Source organism: Antechinus flavipes, chromosome 2, assembly GCF_016432865.1.
Source record: "Antechinus flavipes isolate AdamAnt ecotype Samford, QLD, Australia chromosome 2, AdamAnt_v2, whole genome shotgun sequence".
NCBI classification, from domain to species: Eukaryota; Metazoa; Chordata; class Mammalia; order Dasyuromorphia; family Dasyuridae; genus Antechinus; species Antechinus flavipes.
In genome coordinates, this window is record NC_067399.1 from 256,483,841 (window position 1) to 256,506,010 (window position 22,170).

General features: G+C 37.2%; 1 protein-coding gene across 5 annotated transcripts in view; it reads right to left on the reverse strand.

Moving 5' to 3' along the window:
* Positions 1 to 17,762, reverse strand: part of ZBTB46 (zinc finger and BTB domain containing 46) — a 162,049-nt gene extending 144,287 nt beyond the window's left edge. For 3 of the 5 annotated variants that reach the window (XM_051976777.1, XM_051976776.1, XM_051976773.1), the window contains exons 1-3: positions 17,482 to 17,762; positions 6,433 to 6,575; positions 117 to 234 (exon numbers count right to left, since the gene is read on the reverse strand). The gene's annotated coding sequence lies outside the window, so the exon portion shown is untranslated. The remainder of the gene's footprint in view (positions 1 to 116; positions 235 to 6,432; positions 6,576 to 17,481) is intronic. The other 2 variants (XM_051976774.1, XM_051976775.1) reach the window with 2 other exon arrangements.
* Between the last annotated feature and the right edge of the window lie 4,408 nt (positions 17,763 to 22,170).

The window sequence follows — 22,170 nt, forward strand, 5'->3', positions numbered from 1 at the left end:
ACATGATATTTTAAAAAGTAATATTTAGTCAACCTTTACCCCAAAGCCAAGGCTATTTGTAATGGTTCATTCTTGTCTTACTCTGTTAATAACACAAGAAAAGTATTAAAACATACCAAAGTTGAAAACTGTTTCTTTAGCTGTTTCAGTGTGTCACAGTAGTATAATACATTTTTTAATACATCAAGGAAAAATGCTCCTAGTAATAATCTCTGAGGAGTTCTTCAAAATGTCCTGTAGTTGAAAAATAAAAATATATGATCTTGAAACTAATCAAAGCTAAAACAATGAAGGCAAAATTTATATTCATTTCTCTCTCATTTTAGACAAAAGAACATCAGTAAGTACTTATAGAAAAATCTATAAACTTTAACTATATTCAACTAAAAAATTAGAGAGTATATTATGAATAGGCAAACTAATTTAATGACTTACTTTAAATGCAAATATTTGTGATAAACTTATTCCCCCCCAAAGAATTCTAGATATTTAACTTTACCTTCAGATAAAATATATTACATGATTAATAAGCTTTCATGTACAAACATATCAATTGTTATCTTTGGATACTGACAGAAACATGGTCATCTCAAATCATTTGGAATCAAAACAGTGAAGAAAGGTAACTTTTCCAATGCAAGAAACAGATCAGCTTTTGTGATTTATATTAAAAACAGCTTGTATATCTTCAAATTAAAATAAATTTCTATTGTAAATGGGGGCTATGTGGCTATGTACAAATCATGTTTAATCTAATAACTTCCTAGAAAAATTATATTTTGTATCAATTTTTCTTATTATTACGGTTTCTAAAGAATAAGAAAAACTAAAATCATCACTCAAATAATGAGTTTCCTAACATTTTGGAAAGAGATGTAAAAGTAATGAAGGGGCAGATAGTTGGTATAGTAGATAAAGCACCAGTCCTGAAGTCAAGAGGACCTGAGTTCAAATTTGACCTCAGATATTTAACTCTTCCTAGCTGTGTGACCCTGGACAAGTCATTTAACCCCAATTACCCCAGCCAAAAAGAAAAAAAGTAATGAAGTGGTCTTCAATATAGGCACAAAAATTTTAAATAACACTAAAATCACATGGCATTTTATAATTTTAATTTAGTAAAAACATTGTATGTGGGAGATTTTTTTTGGGGGGAGGGGAGAAAGATGGCATAACAGGAAGGAAAACCATAAGGACAGAAAACTAAAAAATGTAGTCAAACTATCTCAACCTTTTAAAACTGAAAACTTGGATCTAATCCTACAAAAATAAATTTATAGCCTACACTAGAAATCTCACACAAACAGATCCCAAAAAAGACATATTTTAAATGTTGTAATGGACTTTGCACAGTCAGCATTTGCTAAATGTTCTTTGAAATCAGTTAAGTTCACTGTGACAAGCTAACTAGAAACTAGTTCAATTCAAAACATTTTTATTTAAATAACACTTCTCTAACTAAATATTTTCTCTTTCAGTCTTGTATAATAGATATAATCCTTTGCAAAGGATTATAAATTGCTTATAGATATTCTGACAGCCCAAGTCCTTGAATGTATAATATACCAATATAGAATCCAGTCCTTTTCTAACTAATTTTCCATTTCTGAACATCCTACTTCTTTTACATAAATATAATTCCCATCATAAACTCTTGTCTTTTCTATGATGTTAGTATTATAAAGATATCTTTGGAGCTGCTTCATCTACATATAATATTAAGAAATAAAATCACTAAATCCTCTTCTTCAAAGAAGATAACATGGATAAACACTATGGTCAATATGTGCTGAAAAAGTAGAATACAATAACATACCTAGATAGTTGAGAGATAGTGTAAAGAAAAGAAAAAAAAATAGAAATACATGGACCAAACAGTAGCACTTGTCATGGTATTTGGGAATAGTTTGCCATTGTACCATACTAGTTTTCCTGAAAAAAATAGGGGGCTTGAACTCAAGACAAGGTTGGTAAGACATTTTCTTCTCTAAGCCTGTATATACAGTTTAAGTACTAAGACAGACTAAAAGGTCATCATCAGGATATCTGAGAAGACGAATACCCTCTTCTGAATTATCAAGTCCTGACTGTTGATAAGAAACTCTCTGCAAGACTAGATGGATTAATTTTTAGCATCATTAAAATTACTGTATAATCCTTTTGTGGTCTTCTGAATACAAAACTGGAAGAGGAGTTAAGAAATCTGACTGAGTTTCACCAATGATTTCCATAAGATCATGGGCAAAGCAATTAATTCTTTTAAACAAACATGATTCTCCATTTCTACAATGGATGTTCTTTTCTGATTATTTCCTCCCAGATAATCTTTGAATTTTCAAGATGATATTTTTAAATATCTCTGAAATGCTTAGATAAAAAGATGCTTTGAATAAATGATAATGAATTAATTGAATAGAATATTACCATGAGAAATTTTGAGTATGAAGAATTCAAAGATATATGTGAAAATATAATTAAAGTGATATAGAGTGTTGCAGACAGAACCAAAAGGCCAAAACACATATTAACTATGTTTCTACAGAAGCAACATGTAGAAGACAATATCAACAGTAATAAAAGTATGCTAAAAATATAATGAGGCAGTTAGATGGCAGTTAGGACAGAATTTCAGGCCTGGAGTCAGGAAGATCTGAATTTAAATCCAAGGCCTTAGACACTTATTAGCTGTGTTACCCTGGACAGACCACTTCACTCTGTTTGCCCCAGTTTCCTCATCTGTAAAATGAGCTGAAGAAAGAAATGGCAAACAACTCCAATATATCTTTGCCAAGAAAATTCCAAATGGAGTTTTTACAGTCGAACACAACTGAACACAACTGGATAACAACAAAATATATAAAGGATTTTACTATCCTGTTGATGTTAATATACATATCTTTTGGGTTTTTTTTTTTTACAAATTTATTTTTAAAAAGTAGTAATATAGTAATATGTTATCTATGCAATGTCAAGAAAACTAAAAAAAGGCTCCCAACAACCTGAGTGTATCTTCTTGCAGCATATTCAAAGATTGTGGATGATAGTTATTTTTTCTCAATGGTATTTTATTTTTCTAAATATATATAAAAACAGTTTTCAACATTCATTTTTGTAAAACCTTGTGTTCCAAATTTTTCCCTCTTCCTCATTTACTCCCCCCTTTCCAAGGCAGCAAAGAAATCTGACATAGGATAAACATATACATCCTTTTAAACATATTTCTATATTTGTCATGTGTAAAAAAACCAGATCAAAATGGAAAAAAAAAACATGAGACAAAAGGCAAACAAACAAAATGTGAAAATATTATATTTTCCATAATTCTCTCTCTGGAAGCAGATGGTTCTTTCCATCACAAGTCTATTGGAAGTGCCTTGAATCACCTCATTGATGAAAAGAGCCAAGTCCATCACAATTGATCATCACATCATTGTTGTTACTGTATACAATGTTTTCTTAATTCTACTCACTTCATTCCACATGAGTTTGTCAGTCTTTTCAGAGTTTTCTGAAATCAGCCTGCTCATAATTTCTTATAAAACAATAATATTCCATTAAATTCATATACCATAACTTATTCAGCCACTCCCCAAACAATGGGCATCTATTCAATTTCTACTTCCTTGATCATGAAAAGGACTGCTGAAAACATTTTTGCTCATATAGGTCCTTTTCCCTCTTTCATAATCTCTTTAGGATACAAAACCAGTAGTGATATTGCTGGATCAAAGGATATGCACAGTTTTTATAGTCCTTTATAACATAGTTCCAAATTGCTCTCCAGAAGAGGTGCATCATTTTGCAATTCTACCAACAATGCATTAATGTCCCAGTTTTCTCATATCCCCATCAACATTTATCATTATCTTTTCCAGTCATCTTAGCCAATCTGAGAGATGTATAGTGATATCTCAGAGTTATCTTAATTTGCATTTCTCTAATCAATAGTAATTTAGAACATTTTTTCATATGACTACACATGGCTTTATTTTTTTCATCCAAAAATTATCTCTTCATATCCTTTACTTTTTATCAATTGGGAAATGAATTGTATCCTTGTAAATCTGACTCAGTTCTCTATATATTTTAGAAACGAAGCCTTTATCAGAAATATTGGCTGTAAAAAAGTTTTTCCTACCTTTCTTCTTCCCTTCTAATCTTGGTTACATCAATTTTGTTTGTACAAACATTTTAAATTTAATGTAATCAAAATTAGTGGATAAGAGTTCTACAACATGGTCAAGTAAAGATGGATTACAATTTGCAAAAATGGAGGAGGTACCATATTGATGTGATTGTTGATTGACAAGCTGGGAAAGTTTAGCTTGGAAAAGGTTGGGGGAGTGGAATGAGGGTAGGAGGTGAGAAAAGCACGAAAGCTGTCTTCATTAGAAGGGATAACAGGTGGAATAGATTTGGGCTTTTTTGGATTCAGATGGCAGAACCAGGAGCAATGGCTGGAAGTTGCAAAGAAGCAAATTTGATGTCAGAAAAAAAATTCCTTGAAGGAAGAGATATTTGAAAGTAAAATGGGATGCCTCACTAAGTAATAGATTAGAAGTCTTCAGACAAAAGCTGCATAAGTACTTGACAGGTAGAGTAGATATTCCTTTTGGGATATAGATTAAGTTATCCAGTCATTATAGGATTCCTTCTAACTTTAAAATTTTTATGTGAGATCCTGAATGCCCTGAAATATCTGAATAAAAGAACTTGTATAATTATTAACAATAATAAAAAGTTGTTGAAAATATTTTCAAGAGTGCTACATATCCTAACATCTTATAATAAATATTTGAAATGAGATTTTTCAAAGAAAGGGAAATACTTGTTTAAATTCAGCTTTGTGGTAGAGTAGGAAGAAATTCTAGTCTTGAAATATTTTAAAATTTCATTTTAGATTTGGAACTATGCTCAAAGGGCTATAAATCTGTGTATATCCTTTGATCAGCAAACTACTAGGTCTTTAACCCAGAGTTTTTTTTTTAAAGAGCAAAACCGGGGCAGCTAGGTGGTACAGTGGATAGAGCATCAACCCTGAAGTTAGGAGGACCTGAGTTCAAATCTGACCTCAGACACTTAACACTTCCTAGCTGTGTGACCCTAGTCAAGTCACTTAACCCCAACTGCCTCAGGGGAGGGAGAGAGGGAGAGAGAGAGGGAGGAAGGAAGAGAGAGAGAGAGAGAGAGAGAGAGAGAGAGAGAGAGAGAGAGAGAGAGAGAGAATGAGAATATCTATGGGTACAAAAATATTTATAGCTGCTCTTTCTGTGACAAAGTATTGGACAATGAAGGGATGCCTGTCAATTGATGAACAAGTTGTGGCATATAATTGCAATGGAATACTATTGTGTTATAAGAAATGATGAACAGGATGCTTCAAGAAAAACCTGGAAAAATTTACATGAACTGATACAAAGTGAAAGTGAGTACAGTCAGGAGAATATTATAGAAAGTAACAACAATAGTGTACCTTGATCAATTGTAGATGACTTACCTATTCTCAGCAACACAATGATCCAACTTTTAAAGGCCCCAGGATGAAAAACGCTATCCACCTCCAGAGAAAGAACCAATAGACTGAATTCAGGTTGAAGCATACTAGTTTTCATATTCTTTGTATATGGGGGGAAGGTTTCACAACATGCCTAATATGGAAATATGTTTTGCATGATTTCACATGTATAACCTATATAAAATTGCTTACCTTATCAAGGAGGAAGAAAAGGAGAGAGAACATGGAAAAGGTAAAGAATTTGTAACTCAAAATTTTTAAAAATATATTAAAAATTGGTTTTACATGTGATGGGAAAAATAATAAAATATTATTAAAATGTTCATTTTAGGAAAGAATCTGATTAATTCATTTATATCAATGAGTCTATTCTAATAATACAAACTAACACAGATCTCCTTCTCTACTACTAGCCTCTTTTCTATCCTGATCTAGATTTCCCAGTCTATAGGGCACAACATTTCAGATACTCTATCTAAAACTGAATATATTAAAAATAGAGTTAATTTTTCTACCAAGTAATTCACTAGTCTTGTCACTAGCCTCCCTATCCTTTCATTTAATAGCTATAAAATCAATTACAACTTCACTTTCACTCACACTATTTATCATTAAGTTCTGCCTATTTTCTTCTATTAAATTCCTTAGACCTTACTCTTTTTTTTCATTTTCCGAATTTCAGCCTAGCTCTTAAACACCTGAAGCCTGACCTAACTAAAACGTTCTTACCAACCCTCCTATCACCTTCTTTTTATATATGGATTTAAGAACAATTTTTCTTGAAATCAATTCTGTTATGTCCCTTTTCACAACTTTAAATTAGCTCTTGGACCAATCTGGAATTCTGTCCTAGAAGGAAATGTTAAGACTTAGAAAAGATGTAAGTAAGTAATAGCATATTACTAAGAATAACTTACGTGGTGTATAATGAGGCAGTCTCCTGAAGTGATAAGAACACTCAACTTGGAATCAGTAGACCTGGATTCAAACCCCAGCTCTGATATTTGCCAATAGTCACATAGCTAGTAGATCCCTTAACTTCTTGGATCCTCAGTGTCATCTGTAAAATGAAAGGGTTGTACACTAGATGATCCCTCAAGTCTTTTTTCAGTTCTAATGATCTGTGATCCTATGATCTATAAGTTGGAAAAAAGACAACTGTGATCATGAAAGGAGATATACAAATAAGATAGTGAATGAAAGAAAACAGTCAACCCAAGTGCTACCCTTGCAACCAAAGATATTAAAAGAAAAGAAACAAGTTTCCTAGCTTATAGGATATAGCTTCTTTATAAGGCTCATGGAAAGATATGGACAAAAATTATAAAAAATGAGAAATCAGGAATGGATTACCATCTGAACTGGTGAAAGGAATCCCTAAACAGATGAAAATCACTGCAAATTACACAAACATTTAATGTCTTTCATTTGCCTACACTTCCTATAGAAATTTCAGGCTATATATAAAATTGGTCATATTTTACCCAACTCCATCTCCCACTACACACATCATAGCCATTCTCTTCAAGTGTAACATGTAATAATCTTCTAATTGGTCTCCCTCCTTAAGCCTTTCCCCACTCTAAGCCATCCTCCATTCAGCTGTTAAATTGATCTTCCTAAAGCACAGAGCTGTTTCTAGAACACTGTTCTCTGATCAAATTCCAGTGACTATTATCCTTAGTTTCAAAAATAATGTCCTCTGTTTGACATTTAAAACTCTTTACATTCTAGCCCCTTTCTATCTTTCCAGTATTCTTACAAACTTTGCTCCCTTTAACACATTCCACAATCCAACTTCATTGGTCTTACTTTGCTGTTCCTCCCATACAACATTCTGTCTTCTAATGCTGTTCTTTTGTATTGGCTGTCTGGAATCCTCTCTCTCCTCACATCTAGCTCCTATCTTCCTTGGCTTTCTTAAAGACTCGGCTCAAATCCCATCCTCTTCAGATCTTTCCTGGTCCCCTCTACTGATAGTGTTTTCCTTGAAATTACTTTCCATATATTTTGGATATATCTTCTATGTCCAAAGGAATTTACATGTTGTCTCCCAATAAGAGTATCTTGAGATCAGGGACAGATTTTTTGCATTTTTTGTACTCTCAGTATTTTTAGCACAGTGCTTAGAACACAATAAGTGTTCAGTAAATGTTTATTGAGTTTAAAGTACTATGTACCCCCTTCTGCCTCCAAATCACTGACAAATCATTCCTCTTGACTAGAATGGTTTCACTATTTCTCTGCCACTACTTCTCCATTAAAATAGTTAAAAACAATGTCTTCACTGGGAACTGAATGGATAGCCATTTAGTTGGGGAATGACTAAATAAGTTATGGTATATGAATGTAATGAAATATTATTGTTTTATAAGAAATGATCAGTGGGCTGATTTCAAAAAGGTCTGAAGATACTTACCTGAATTGATCTCAAGTGAAGTGAGTAGAACCAAGAGAATATTGTACACAGCAACAACAAAATTATATGATGATCAACTGAGACTTGGCTCTTTTCAACAATGAGATTTGTGATGGAGAGTCATCTGCATCCAGAGAGAGGACTATGGGGATTGAATGTAGATCACAACATAGTATTTTCACCTTTTTGTTGTTGTTGTTTTTCCTCATTTTTTTCCCTTTTGATCTAAGTTTTCCTTGTGCGGTATGATAAATGTGGATATATGTTTACAATATGTTTAACCTATAGTGGATTATTTGTTGTCTAGGTGAGAGAGAAGATGGGGAGAAAAGGGAGAAAAATTTGGAATATAAGGTTTTGCAAGGGTAAATGTTGAAAGTTTTCTTTGTATGTATTTTGAAAAAAAAGCTATTATTAAAAAAAACTTCCTCTATTAATCTTTTTAGATTAATTCCTCTTGGCATCAGCTATAATACTTACAGAACCTCTTGCCCTGCCTATCATTTTTTCCTGCTGATTACATATGTAATCTCTAAGCAATTATAATTGAATTTATGTGTAAACTTAAAGCCACATGCTTTTACACACATGTATATTCCTGTCACTTCTGCATAAATAATAACTTATATTTATTCTATTTCCTCTTTTAGGTCATAAGCTTCTTAAAGGCAATGATTAATTCTTCAAATTTCCTTACAAGTTATCATGTCATCTAATACAGAAATCTCTAAGTAGTAGATATTCAATAAACAAAGTTGACAGATCTGGATAAACATCTTGCTCATTGATACTTAGAAGAATATTTTTCCCTTTGCTACTCTTACCTTGAAACTCCAATCTAAAAGAAAAATATAGAGACCTAAATAATGATAGTGATGCCTTGCTATGGCAAACCTTGTTGGCATGTTGTAGGGGCTACCTTTTAAATGAAACTATAAGTTAAGTCAACAAGTATTTATTAAATGCCTACTTTGTGACAAACTTTATGCTAAGTGTTGGAGACACAATGAAAGGACAAAAACAAAACAAAACAAAAAAAAGAACAGTCCTGCTCTCAAGGAGCTCACTGTGTGATGGGGAAAACAACATGCAATTATTTACATACAAACAAGATATTCACGGAATAAATTGGAGATAATCTCAAAGGGCAGGCCCCAAGATTAAGAAAGATGGAAAAAGGTCTCTTGCATTAGATGGGACTTAAGAGAAGATTTAAAGGCAGCCAAGAGGTAGATATGAGCAAATTCAAATATGAAGGACAATTGATGAAAATACACCAAATTTAGGAAGGGGTATCGTGAGTAAGGAACATCAAGGACGCCAGTGTCATTGGATCACATAGTATATGGAAGGAAGTAAGGTATAATTAGATTGGAAAGGGGCCAGATTATGAAGGGCTTTTAAAGCCAGGGAAGGGATTTTATATTTGATCTTGAAGGAAATAGGGGGCCACTGGAGTTTATTGAATGGGAAAAAGGGGATATGATCAGATCTGCACTTTAGAAAGATCAATTTAATAGCGAGAGAAGATAGGCTAGACTGAGGAAAGATCTGAGGCAGAGAGACCAATCAGCTACTGAAATAAACTAGATTTGAAGTAATGAAGGCTTGCACCAGGGTGGTGGCAGTATCAGAAAACAGAAGAGGATGCATAGGAGAGAGAGAAAGAGAGTATTCCAATAATTAGGTTCCCTTTAATGGGATACAAAGCTGATTAGCCTTAGGTCAAATTTTTACAGAAAACAGAGTTATATTGGCTCTCCAGTGTATAATAAAAACTATGATAAAGATATATATTATCCTGTAAAATAATTGTTATAATAGCTGCAAAATAAATAGAATTATGGGTTTGAAAGAATAAGGTACAGAAACATTTTATAAACAAAGACTATGTCTCACCTCCATGCATATATTAAAAATAATTCACACATATAGTATCACTTCTGCATAATTTTATGCTGGGGCCAGAAAAAAAATGAATTCTCATCAAAGTAGAATTACATTTAGTGACAAGATACTATCTGAAAATAATTCAAGAGAAAGAAAGGAGAGACACTTTCTTCTGCAATTATTTCAAACAATGATTAAGTATGCTCCTCTAGTATTAGGAAAACTTATGCTTTAAAACTGGCTTTTTGCACAGTACACCATAAGATCTTTATGAGTATGGACATGTTGAAAACTATCACTACTTTTTTCAATAAAGAATGCATCTGACATTCTATTTTGAAACAATTAGTGAAAAATAAAACTATAAAGGGGTAATTTAAAAAGTTTGCTTCTGCCAAAGTTACTAATGATCTCTCTTTTTAGAAATTTCAATAGTATTTTATTTTTTCAATTACATGTAAAGATAGTTTTCAACATTCTTTTTTTTTTTTTAAGATTTTGAATTCCAACTTTTTTCTTCCTTTCTCCTTTAGCTCCTCCTTTCTCCTCCTTTCCCAAGATAATAAGCAGTTTAGTATAGGTTACACATCTATAATCATTTTAAATATATTTTCATATTAGTCATGTTGTGAAAGAAAAATCAGAACAAAAGGGAAAAACCACAAGAAAAAAAAGCAAAGCAAACAACAAAAAAAGTAAAAACAGTATGTTTCAATATATATTCAGTCTCCATAGTTCTCTCTCTGGATACTGAGACATATGGAGAGATAAACTATCTCCAATCTTATAGAATTGTCTTGGATCACTATATTGCTGAGAAGAGATATATCTAGCATAGCTGGTTATCACATAATCTTGATATTATTGTGTACAGTGTTCTCTTGGTTCTGCTCACTTTACTCAGCATTAGCTCATGTCTTTCCAGGCTTTTCTGAAACTAATGACCTCTTAATTGCCAAATCTAATGGCCTTTTCTCAATCCTCCTCCTTAACTTCTCAGAAGCTTTTGATGCGGCTAACCACCCTCTTTTCTCAAATACTTTCTTCACTTTGATTTCATGACACTGCTTGATCCTGGTTCACCTCTTATATATCTGTCTTTTTCTTCTCAATGTACCTTGCCAGATCTTCATCTCAAGCAATACCCAATAACTGTGCGTGCCCCAACAAGACTGTTCTGAATCCTCTTTTCTTCTTCCTCTGTACTAATTTCATGCAGTGATCTTATACATTCTCATGGATTCAACAATTATCTCTATTCTAATAATTCTCAAATATACTTATGTAGCCCTAACCTCTCCGTTGACTTCCAGTTCCTCATCTCCAACTACTTACTGTACGTCTTAAATTGGATGTTCTGTAAATATCTTAAACTCAACAAAACCAAAACTTCATTATCTCCCTTCTCTCCCAACCTTCCTTACCTAACTTCTTTATCATTGTCAAACCCTAACTCCTAACTCTTTTTCATCTCCTATATATAATCTGTTGCCAAAGCCTTATTATTTTACCTCCATAACATCTCTCATCTACACCTCTTTTTCTCCTTTGACACTGCTACTATCTTAGGACAGGCCTTCATCCTGTAACACCTGAACTACTGTAACAGTTTTGCTAATTGACTTCCTTGGCACAAGTCTCTCTCCACTCCAACGCATGCTCCTTGAGTTGTCAAAATGACTTAAATAAAGGGTCTAAGTATCTTCTCTGGCTGTCCCATAAGCCTAAAAAGATCACTCTTCTCTGTTCTGTTGGAAGTCCTGACTTTCTTTAAGTCTCATCTAAAATCATCTTTTACTGGAAGCCTTCCTCAGCCCCTTAATTCTAAGTGTCTTCTCTCTGTTAATTATTCTCTATTTAACCTCTTTATAGCTTACTACATATATATATATATATATATATATATATATATATATATATATATATATATATATACACACACACACACACACACACATACACACACATATATATATATGTATGTGTATGTGTGTGTTTATATTATCTTCCCCATTAGATTGTAAGCTTCTTGAGGGCAGATGCTGTCTTTTGTCTCTTTTAGTATCCCTAGAACTTAGCCTTGTTATATTGAAGACATTTAATAAATGTTTTGTTAATTGATTATATCATATCTCACCTACTCAATAAATTCTTTTACTATTGTTTAGTGATTTCAGTTGCTTCTAACTCTTTGTTACTCAATCTAAAGTTTTCTTGGCAAAGATACTGATGTAGTTTACCCATTTCTTCTTCAGCTCATTTAATAGATGAGGAAACTGAGTTAAACAGTGACTTGCCCAGAGTCACACAACTATTAAGTGTCTGAGGACATATTTGAACTCAGAAAGATGCAGTCTTCCTGACTTTAAGCCCAATATTCCACTGCTAGGCAGTTTAGCTACCCCAATAAATTCTAATGGCTTTTTATTGCTTTCAGGATAAAAATTAAAGTCTTCTGTTTGATATTTAAAACCCTTTACAAATTTCCCTCTTTCTGTCTTTCTAGTTTTCTTACACTTTACTCCCCTCCACACACAATACAATCCAACTCCATTAGCTTCCTTACTGTTCTTCACACAAGACATTTCTTCTTTGAACTGCTTTTCCTCATGCCTAAAATTCTCTCTCCATCTCTCTATTTGCTGCCTTCCCCAGCTTCCTTCAGGTTCCAACTAAAATTCTACTTTCCTCAGAAAGTCCTTCAAGAACTCCTTTTATTCTACTGCCTTCTCTATGTGAACCATCTTCTATTTTTCCTATGTATAGCTTGTTAGTACATTTTTTGATGTAATTTTTTTATTAAAGCTTTTTTATTTTCAAAACATGCAATTCTTCAACATTAACCCTTGCAAAACCTTGTGTTCCAATTTTTCCCTCCTTCCCCCTCCCTAGATGGCAACTAGTTCAATATATGTTAAAAAATATGTTAAAAGAAATATAGTGCATATTTTTTGGTATGCTGTCTTCCCCATTAGACCATGAAGTCTTGGAGAGCAAGTTGGCCTTTGTTTGATGTGTTTCACAAGACTAATTTTTTGGTAAAAGAATATAATCACAATACAATCTCTGATGAAAAATAAATGATTGGTATTGTATCTTCAACTTGCAATAGGCTTTGAAATTCAATTACATTTACTCAATAAATACTTATTGAACACTTAAAACATTTATTAAGCACCAATTTTGTGTCTAGCCCTATGCTAAGGACTGGAGATACAAAGAAAGGCAAAAGATAGTTTCAGGTGTCAAGGAGATAGCAGTCCTAATGGGTAAGACCACATACAAGACTAACCAGAAACCCACATTAAAAAAGGATATTTCAAGATGACTTTATTTATATATAGTATACTTCCCTAAAGTATTTTGTACCATTAGTATTTATTATGAGTATGTTTTCTATATGTACATATTGTATCTGCCATTAGAAAGTAAGCTCCTTGAGGGAAGTGGCTGTTTCATGTTTGTCTTTGTATCGCTACTGTGTAACATAAAAGCCCTTGCCTATAAAGTGCACTTAGTAAATGCTTGTTGATTGATTATAGGTCAAAATATTATCTTTACAATGATTCAATTATGTGTGTATACAAATGTATATATATGAGGACACACACATGTATATGTACTTAAAGGAACACCTCAGTAATACCTATTTACAAAATCAGTTGATTTCACTCTTTAGTTTCCACATTTACTATCATTTTCTTAGGAACTTTTCATATTTTCTTATTATGCCTTTTACCATTCATAGAAAACATTGTGAGTTGTTTTCCATCATTGTTAATGAGTAATATAGTATAAATTTTTTTCAATTATAACATGAAAATGATCAATGCTTTTGGTTAAATGATACACAAGTGGTTAAGATGAAATACAAAAAAAAAAATCATTAGTCCTTTCCTCTATAATCCTTAGGGTTTTTTTTCTGGTGCAATTTTATTTCCTGTATTGGGCACACTAAAGCAAAGGACTCTAGGGAACCACAACCAGAGAAAAGGACAACAATTAGAACTGAAGAAAGCATTTCAGAGATTTAAAACCAAGTCTTCTACCTTTAAAATGTGTGCTTAAAGGAATGTTCACTTATCCCTCATTTAAACCATTAAAAATAAATATCTAGCAGTAAAGAAAGATTACTGGGATCCAGGAAAAGATGCAGGAACAGTATCCTAAAGAATCTAGCATCCCTAAACAATTTATTAAAATATATCCTAAGTAAGGACAGAAGGAAAAATATTACTTGTTATATGACAGTTTCTAGACTTAAAAAATGAAATGTAAATGGGGGAAAGTGATACTTAGCAAAAAAGAAAAAAATTAAGGTCTATGTAGGCTCACAACTCAAAACGAGAACAAATGGAGAATTCTAAAACAAGTAGGGGAAGGTTTTTTAAGTATACATAACTTACTTTAACCCAACAGAAGAGAAAGATGATACCAACTTTAAAAAATGGATTCATTTACAAAGTCACAGCAAGTAATAATAACTTTATCAAATTTGTGGGCTTATCAGGTGCCCCCCCTCTACTTCATGTTCATTAAACCCATTTTCCTAATCTTAGAGATGTCATAAAAAAACCCTTTGAAAAGACCAAGTACAACCGTCCCAGAAACACAGACCACAGGGACAACCTGGCCCAATTTCTCTTTACATTTGAAAAAGCCAGTTAAAGGACAGTGTTCAAAGTTCAGATTATGAAATTATAAATCTGCTTATTAACACTTGTAAATAAGTTATTTGCTAACATTGAAACAAGGTGCCCAAAATTAATCCAATTGTAAAATATTCAATAAGTTTCAAGATTTACAGACAAAGTAGAATCCTCTCATAACATTATTTAGGATACAAAAATCCCACCCATATTACAGGCACTCATTATTGGTGAGAAAGATACACTATATGTTACTATGGACACCAGAGACAAGATCTGACCCAAGTATAAATGAATCAGTGATATAATGAGGTTGTTTCATAACTGCAGGGGGTGGTGGAATTCACTACATAAGGATAAACAGCAATCATTTACATCTATCAAAGAGGATATTAACTGAGGTTTAAGCATGAGAAAACATCAGAATACAAAAACGAGTAAAATTTTTTATTAAAAAGCAATTATCTCATCTAAGCAAAATTCTAATTTTCAGGAACAGGTAAATGATAGTTCCTGTAAATACAAATCTAAGTATTCCTTTGTAGTTCTCGGGCTGGCCCACTGGGCAATAGATTCCATCTTAGGTTTCAATCCCCAAATACCTCAGTAATATTCTTTATCATGTTTAAATATGCTTTGAATGCAACTCATTTTATGACGGATTCCAAAATAATTACAAAACTTTGCACTAAAAAATACACATTTGTGTATTTATGGTACACTAAATGAAGTATATGGCCACACTGTAGGTAAGTTATTAAATCTTACAGTAATTCCAAAGATTAGATACTTCTGAGTATCTTTTGATCCAGGAAGATCCATAAAGTTGTCAAATTGAAGAACTTCTGCAACAAGATACTCTTATTCACTCTACTCTGAAATCCTTAACTATAATTATTCTTTACGAACAAAAGATATTTTCCATTCCTAGAGATAAAATACCTTAAATAAACCAATAATAAAGAGTTGAGAAGCTTAAGTAGAAAGTGAACCTATAATGTCTTTAAAAAAAAAAAATCTGAAAGTTAGATATTACAATAAATCAAATATAAAAGATGAAATAACTGATTCGATTAAAATGCAAGTGAGAACTTCAGTACAGGTGTCTGCTCAGTGCTGTTTGCAAAACACGTTTTCTAATTAGCATTTCTTTAAACAATGCTGATAATAATCTTGTCACTGTAATCCACGATGAATGAATCACTGAGATGGTAAAACAGAAAGCATAAGGAAATTCTCTGCTAATCTCCATTAAACTTTCTTTTGTTTATATTTCCTTATCAAGTGTCAAAAGCATTTTTCTCCCATAACATTGAGATTTCATTGAAGTATAGCTACTGACAGGTTTTGTGAATCTGTGGTATATTAACCAGACAAGAAACTAAATGAGAGGGTAAAATAAATAAATAAGCAACTAGAAATCTTTCTAGACCTGAAAATTCAGCTTCATTCCCTGTCATCTGGGATTGAGTTATCAGACACTTACTTGTATTACTTTGTGAAACTGACATGTCTATTTACAGGGAGACAAAGCCAAGCCAGCATTACGAACCCTAATTTTGCAAACACACCTTCAAGTCCAATTCTTTCTCTCTCTCCTTATAAAAGATGCCTTTGGGTAGCAAGGGGTGAAAAAGGAAAGCTACCCCCACTGAATCTATTACCCAACATATAAAGAAATCTCAGACCCTTTGGATAAGCCTTACATTCAATTAGCTGCCTCACCAAAGGGGAGAGAAATGATCTTGCAGTTTTGTTCTAGGGTCACTTCTTCCCCCATTTCAGCCTGTAATTAAAATGGAGGCAAGGCCAGGCGATCTGTGTCTGGCTTTAGGGGGAGACAATAACCCAAAACAGGCCTGAGAGAGAGAAAGAAATACACAAGCTTCACTGTATTACCTCATCCCCTTTTTCCAGGCAGTTTTGAGACTAGACTCTTCACAAACTCTTGGTGCAACTTGCCTATAGGCTGCGTTTTGGGGGAAGAATTTTAATTCTGGGGTTTGGGTAGGAGCTTCTCATGGGCAGTGGGAGCTACTAAAATGCCCCTTGTCTCCTCTCCCTAGAGCTGGGTGTTGACGCAGCAGAAATTACCGGCTGGAAAATTCCCCTTTTGGAGGTTACAGGGAGGAGGGAAGGAGGAGGAGGAGGAGGCACAAGGGGAGGGAGGGGGTGTGGGGTTAAACCCTGGCACACACCAGACTTACCTCGCTTCAGTAACAGCCCTCCTCCAAAACCAGAGTCTCCGTGTCCGCCCGCCCCCGCCCCTCCAGTACAACATGAACACCCCCCCCACATAGACACACACGCTCACTCTCCCAGACATCCTCCAACTTCCCTCCCCCCGCAGCCCCGAGAGCTGGTGGTTCTTGCCCGGTGGCCCCAGGGGGTTCAAAGCGGTTCAGGGAGAGGTGTTGCCAGGGTATAAAATGGGAGTGAGGCGCCGTCAGACCTGGTGGCAGAGAAGGGGAAAAAGGAGGGAGGGAGGGAGGGGAATCACTGTGCCTTCCAACCACCCCCTCCGCTAGCCCGGAGGAGTGAGAGACAACTGCCACCCGCTGCCACCCCCGCCAGGCGCAATTGAGGGAGGGGGCAGAGGCGGACCCGGAGACTCGGACGCCAACACCTCCCTCAGCCCCAGCCCTGCCTGGGGGCGCGGGGCAAAGCCGGGAGAAGGGGCATAAGGGACCGCGGCTACCGCCGTGGCGGGGTCGTCTCTGGTCTGGGTCAGGGCAGCCGGTGCCTGTCACCCCCAGCCCCGGCCGCCTCCGGGTCCTCTGCTCCGCCCGCAGCCACCCGGCCACAGGGGGCGCCCCGCGCACCGGGGCGCGGGGTCCATCGCTCCGGGCGCCGGAGCCCCGGGGGAACCCTCGGGGCTGGTGGGTAGCAGGGGTAGGGAGCGCCGGGCAGAGGAGAGTTCTCGGGCCCCGAAGCGGAGCGGAGGCGAGTGCAGGCGCCGGGCTGGGCCGAGCCGGAGCGGACAATGAGCAGTCGGGCTCGCCGCTTACCTGTTACCCCATGGGGCGGAGGGAGGCAGGGAGCGAGGGCGGCCGCCGGAGGAGAAGGATGAGGAGGAGCGGGAGCCGCGACTGGTGGACTCTCGTCCACCTAGAAGCCTTTTTCTTCTGCTCCTGCTCCTGCTCCTGACCGTAGCCTCCGGAATCCCGGTGCCGGGTCCGAGTCTCCACCGGAGCTCCTCTAGCTCGCTCCGCTCTCAGTCAGTCCGTCAGTCAGACCCGCTTCAGCGCGCCCCCGCTCAGCTTCGCGCGCCCCCGGCCGGCTCCGCCAGCCCCCCCCCCCCCTTTCACACACGCCCCCTGCCTCGCGCGTGCCCGCGAAAGGCGCCGGGCAAGCGCTCGCGGTCTCTGACCCCGCCCCCCGGCGCGCGCTCGGCCGCTCTTGATTGGCCTCTTTCCGCTCCTTTTCTTCTTCGACCACCTTCTTTAAGCTCCGCCCCTCCTGCCCCTGGCTCCCTGGCCCCGCCCCCGTCCCTACGCGCCCCCCCCCTCCCCTGCTGTGGTGTGTCTCTGCTTCTAGGTGCAGGGCTGGAGGAGGGGTAACGTGGGGGCGGGGGTCCGGTGTTGTGGAGGTTTGGGTTCTGGTCTCCTCCGCCCCTCTAGCTGGGTGGCTGGACAGCGGAAGTGAGGGCTGGAGAACGCTGGGCATTGTGGGAAGCGCCCCCTCCCCTGGATTGGGGTGGGGGGGCTTCAGGGGTCATGTGGGGGCAGTTTGAGAAAATGTAGGGGGTGCAGGGTCCGGCCTTTGGGCTACTAGTTTCCTCACCACTCTTTACTCTCTCCCCTTCCCAACCTCTGGCTCCACACTGGGGTCCTGGGTCCCCCAGCCTTGGGGGTGTATCCTTGTCCAAGGGTCTGCGTTCTCCGTGATGACACCTGGCAAGGGAATCCCTGGGGACCTAAGGGGAAGTGAAGTCCCGCCTCCTGAGGATGCGCTGCGGGTTTGGGTAGCGAGCTGGACGTGAGAGCTAGTCATCTTCGCGTGTACGGGCGGGATGCTGCTGTCTTTGGCCTTGCGTTTGTCTCTATTATCTTTGCCTCGAGGTCCTTAAGACAAGATTTATAAACACTGAACAGAAGAAACCTGCGGGGGTAGGGGCTGGGACGTGTAGGGAAGCTCGTTTTGGGAAAGTTTAGAGGAAAAAGCTTTAGCCCAGCCCCTTTCCTTGGCTCAGGGCTTTTCCAACAAGTCGTTTCAACACGTGTTTTCAAGGCTCGTTCCCAGCCTGAAAGATTTTCCTTTGGTGTTTTTGTCGGATAGGTTTTAATTTTTTTTGGGGGGGGGTAGAGAAAAGGGACGACACGTGGGTAAATTCTGAACTCTTACCAGTCAGTTTTGAATTCTAGTTCCTGAATTTTATTTGCAGATTTCTTTAGTGGCTTCGTGCATCCCCAGCCTTTTTGTATATTTGATTTTTTTCCTCAGTTCTGCAAACCAGCAAACTTCTAAAGTTTCTCATTCTTCCTGTTGCTAATACTTAGTCACCGTCAAAGTTTAGAAAGAAAATATTTTAAAAGATATGAAATTGTGAAGGTTAAACAGCAGAACTAAAAAATAAAATTTTCACCTCCCTGAAGGATATTTCTATTATTGGCACATTAAAGAATTGCTAGTGTATTGCTATTTGGCATTAAGAATTTTCTGCTTTTATCTTAATTCCAGAAAATTTAGTGAGAGATATTCAAATCCTCCAGTAATTCTGAAATGACTTATTTTTCGTTTACCAGATGGAGTTATAGGTCTGGGGCTTTTCTGGCTGCAAACTGCTAGTGTGAGTGAGAGATTACACTTTAGAACAGAAGGAAATTGGATTATCATCCTCCATCCCATACCCCCTTTTATTATGGAAACCAATTTCATCCTCCATCCCATACCCCCTTTTATTATGGAAACCAATTTTGCTACCTTCTTACCATATTATTGGGAGCATTATCAACAAGGTTATTAAGTTATAGCAACTTTATAGTTATTTGTAAACGTGAAGCAAATTGTAGTGACTTTTCATTTCCCCATTTTCAGCAACTTGCTCTAAGGAACAAAGCATCAATAGTCACCTTGCACATTCAGATGTTCAGGAATAGGGAGCAATATGTTGGCTCTAAGTATTTATTTCCTGGTATTCTCTTTTCTGCTTTGCTGGGCCAAATCTTGTGGGGCTCCAGAAGAGTTCAACTGAATCTGGAGTCCATATGTCCCAAACTCTATAACCATTTATGACTGGACAGGAGAAGTTCTGTTGCAACTTCTTTTCCAGCATCCTTCCTCTCTGGGCCCCCCTCCCAACTCCATAGAAAAGCTGTGGGGGGTGGGAGGGGTGGGGGGGATATGCATGAAAATGCTCTTCCCTTCTCCATTTCCTCAGAACTGTGTGTAGGCAGGATGAGAGCTGAGGTCTGAGGTCCCACATTCCTGTTTAAATTGCACTAGACCAAAGGTCACTTGGCTTCCTCCTCAGGGGACCATGAAGGAAAAAGGGAGGTGATCTGTGTGACCAGTGAGCCGACAGTTTGGGGAGTAAACCACATTTCAGCAGAGCCAATGAGAAGACACAGCAGGGTGTATGTGCCCTCACTCCCTGTGGGGCTTAGTGACTTAGAATTCCTTCATTAGTGGGAGGCAGCATGTCATAATTGTACTTTTTTCATGATGTGTAAGGAGGCATTCATTGGAGGGAGTGGGAGGGCAAACTTTGGGGGAATTCTCCTTGAGTGAACAAGGGCAAGTCTGACTACAAGTGATGAGAGAAGACTGAAATGAAATAACAACCCTGAGGACATTGTTTCTCCTGATTTTGTTGTATTTTTTTAAGGGTTGTAATGAAATGAAGTGCCACCAACTGTCTGTGTTTATAAAGGATGGAAAGTATTGGAGCTTCAATCTTACTAGTACATTTACTGACGAAGACAAGGAGCACAGACAAAGTACAGACAAAGTGTACAAGGTCAGACTTTTCGAGGTCATTTTCACTACAACCTAGAACTACTGAAATAACTTTATCTACGACACAGTTTGCTGGCTTCCAATGCCTTCCCATCTTGAGAGTGATACCTTTGAGCCCCCTGGAGTCTGCAAGTTATACGAGGACCCAGCTATATACCTTGAAAATGCTCCTAGGTTTGACTAACAATGAATCAGTCCTAGTCCTTGAAGAGGGAATAATCTTCTGGCTCCCTTTTCTGTAAAATCTAAGAAATCCCTTTGAATTAATGTTTCCCTTTTGTCCAATGACCCCTTCCTCTACTCCCTAGCCTGACTCTGAACCTACTTTCTGCATCTATCTGGGGATTCAAAAATTTTCATTCCATCTTCTTTGCAAAAGTTGTTTCTAAATATCCCAGCTTAAAGAGGAAAGGGGTGGACAGATTCATGGATTATCATTTTAACCATAGGTTATGTAGTATGGGGAGTTAAGTTTGCCCTGCTAAAACTCTTTACTCCCACCCTTCAGCAGAGTCATTCGGCCTCTTCCAAGAAGACCACTTTTCCCTGAGGCCCTTTCTGTCCCTCATGGAGACTTAAGTAGATAAATAATGGATATGGAATCTTTGTAGGGATGACTCCTTAATTCACTGGTTCCTTCCCTACTGTTTTCAAACACACTGAAGTTTTCCCCATCCTTAAAAAACCTTCACCCAGCTCTGTAAGCCCTTCAAACTATCTACTTACATTTCTCCCTTTCTCTGCTAAAACTCCTAGTTATTTATGCTCACCACTTTCACTTTTCTCAATGACTCCCCAGCCCTTTGCAATCTGTCAACCTTGCTGATCAATTGAACTTGCTCTGCTTTCAGTGTTACCAATGATCTCTTTACTTGCCAAATCAAATAATCTTTTTCAAGTCCTAATACTTCTTGACCTACCTCCTGTATTTTACATTGTTGGCCACCATCTCCTCAAGATGCTCTCCTCTTTGGATTTTTGTGACACCAATCTCTCTTGGTTTACTTCCTATGGTTTAACCTCTCCTCTCTAGGCTTCTTTATTGGTTCATTGACATTGTGTCTCCCCATCCACACCCTTCTTAATGATGGGTCTTTCCCAGAAATACAGATTTGTATTTGGAAAACAGCTGGAGAAAATATGAGTTCTGTTGAGTTTAAGATATCTCTGGGATGTTTGCTCTGAAATTTCCAATAGGCAATTGTTGATATGGAATTGAAGATAGGAGATCTGGATTGGGAAAGATGTGCATAGAAATGAAAGTTAAATCCCTCAGCATGGATGAAGTTACCAAGAGAGTATAATGGGAGAAGTGAAAAGGACCCATGACAGAATCTTAGGAAAGATTAAGAAGAATGGTTCATGTTCATAATCTTCTCATTATTCTCTACCTTCATATTACCTCACTCCATATATCCAGCTGCCATGTCTGTGTTCTCAATCTCTCTCACAGATGATATTTCGCTACTCACACAGATACCACCTCAGTTTGGTTACTCATCACCTCCTTCTTAGATTATAGCCTCCTACTTGGTCCCCCTGATTCAAGTTTTTACTGACCCCCAACCATTTTACTGTTGCCAGATTAATTTTCTTAATCATAGACATTAAGATATATGATTCCTCTAATCAACCAATTGTAATGACTTCCTATTGCCTCTAGAATAAAATATAAACTCTTCTGTTTAGCTTTTAAAGCCTTACATCAAACACATAGCCCACCCACAAACCTCTTGAAT